Below are 2500 nucleotides of genomic sequence, written 5' to 3' on the forward strand. Positions count from 1 at the left end.
ATGGCCAGTTTTGGCCCGTTTTGGCCAGTTTTTGGCCTGTTTTTGCGTTGCGCGGTGACCATCTTGAGCGGAGCAAAATGTCAGCCATCTCAGCACCCTGGAACCCCCCGGGTGGCACAGGGCTGGATGGGGCTTTCGTATAGCAGGGACGGTGATGCCTCTCGCTTCGCTCGCTGTCCGCCGCTCGCTGCTCGCTCGCGCAGCCAAAAATGGCCAGTTTTGGCCCGTTTTTGGGCCGTTTTGGCCTGTTTTTGGGCTGTTCTTGCGTCGCGCGGTGACCGTCGTGAGCGGAGCAAAATGTCAGCCATCTCAGCACCCTGGAACCCCCCGGGTGGCACAGGGCTGGATGGGGCTTTCGTATAGCAGGGACGGTGCTGCCTCTCGCTTCGCTCGCTGTCCGCCGCTCGCCGCTCGCTCGCGCAGCCAAAAATGGCCAGTTTTGTCCCGTTTTTGGGCCGTTTTGGCCTGTTTTTGGGCTGTTCTTGCGTCGCGCGGTGACCGTCGTGAGCGGAGCAAAATGTCAGCCATCTCAGCACCCTGGAACCCCCCGGGTGGCACAGGGCTGGATGGGGCTTTCGTATAGCAGGGACGGTGCTGCCTCTCGCTTCGCTCGCTGTCCGCCGCTCGCCGCTCGCTCGCGCAGCCAAAAATGGCCAGTTTTGGCCCGTTTTTGGGCCGTTTTGGCCAGTTTTTGGCCTGTTCTTGCGTCGCGCGGTGACCGTCGTGAGCGGAGCAAAATGTCAGCCATCTCAGCACCCTGGAACCCCCCGGGTGGCACAGGGCTGGATGGGGCTTTCGTATAGCAGGGACGGTGCTGCCTCTCGCTTCGCTCGCTGTTCGCCGCTCGCCGCTCGCTCGCGCAGCCAAAAATGGCCAGTTTTGGCCCGTTTTGGCCAGTTTTTGGCCTGTTTTTGCGTTGCGCGGTGACCATCTTGAGCGGAGCAAAATGTCAGCCATCTCAGCACCCTGGAACCCCCCGGGTGGCACAGGGCTGGATGGGGCTTTCGTATAGCAGGGACGGTGATGCCTCTCGCTTCGCTCGCTGTCCGCCGCTCGCTGCTCGCTCACGCAGCCAAAAATGGCCAGTTTTGGCCCGTTTTTGGGCCGTTTTGGCCTGTTTTTGGCCTGTTCTTGCGTCGCGCGGTGACCGTCGTGAGCGGAGCAAAATGTCAGCCATCTCAGCACCCTGGAACCCCCCGGGTGGCACAGGGCTGGATGGGGCTTTCGTATAGCAGGGACGGTGCTGCCTCTCGCTTAGCTCGCTGTCCGCCGCTCGCCGCTCGCTCGCGCAGCCAAAAATGGCCAGTTTTGTCCCGTTTTTGGGCCGTTTTGGCCTGTTTTTGGGCTGTTCTTGCGTCGCGCGGTGACCGTCGTGAGCGGAGCAAAATGTCAGCCATCTCAGCACCCTGGAACCCCCCGGGTGGCACAGGGCTGGATGGGGCTTTCGTATAGCAGGGATGGTGCTGCCTCTCGCTTCGCTCGTTGTCCGCCGCTCGCCGCTCGCTCGCGCAGCCAAAAATGGCCAGTTTTGGCCCGTTTTTGGGCCGTTTTGGCCAGTTTTTGGCCTGTTCTTGCGTCGCGCGGTGACCGTCGTGAGCGGAGCAAAATGTCAGCCATCTCAGCACCCTGGAACCCCCCGGGTGGCACAGGGCTGGATGGGGCTTTCGTATAGCAGGGACGGTGCTGCCTCTCGCTTCGCTCGCTGTCCGCCGCTCGCCGCTCGCTCGCGCAGCCAAAAATGGCCAGTTTTGGCCCGTTTTGGCCAGTTTTTGGCCTGTTTTTGCGTTGCGCGGTGACCATCTTGAGCGGAGCAAAATGTCAGCCATCTCAGCACCCTGGAACCCCCCGGGTGGCACAGGGCTGGATGGGGCTTTCGTATAGCAGGGACGGTGATGCCTCTCGCTTCGCTCGCTGTCCGCCGCTCGCTGCTCGCTCGCGCAGCCAAAAATGGCCAGTTTTGGCCCGTTTTTGGGCCGTTTTGGCCTGTTTTTGGGCTGTTCTTGCGTCGCGCGGTGACCGTCGTGAGCGGAGCAAAATGTCAGCCATCTCAGCACCCTGGAACCCCCCGGGTGGCACAGGGCTGGATGGGGCTTTCGTATAGCAGGGACGGTGCTGCCTCTCGCTTAGCTCGCTGTCCGCCGCTCTCCGCTCGCTCGCGCAGCCAAAAATGGCCAGTTTTGGCCCGTTTTTGGGCCGTTTTGGCCTGTTTTTGGGCTGTTCTTGCGTCGCGCGGTGACCGTCGTGAGCGGAGCAAAATGTCAGCCATCTCAGCACCCTGGAACCCCCCGGGTGGCACAGGGCTGGATGGGGCTTTCGTATAGCAGGGACGGTGCTGCCTCTCGCTTCGCTCGCTGTTCGCCGCTCGCTCGCGCAGCCAAAAATGGCCAGTTTTGGCCCGTTTTTGGGCCGTTTTGGCAAGTTTTTGGCCTGTTCTTGCGTTGCGCGGTGACCGTCGTGAGCGGAGCAAAATGTCAGCCATCTCAGCACCCTGGAACCCCCC

Source organism: Musa acuminata, unplaced genomic scaffold (assembly GCF_036884655.1).
Source record: "Musa acuminata AAA Group cultivar baxijiao unplaced genomic scaffold, Cavendish_Baxijiao_AAA HiC_scaffold_340, whole genome shotgun sequence".
Lineage (NCBI taxonomy): Eukaryota > Viridiplantae > Streptophyta > Magnoliopsida > Zingiberales > Musaceae > Musa > Musa acuminata.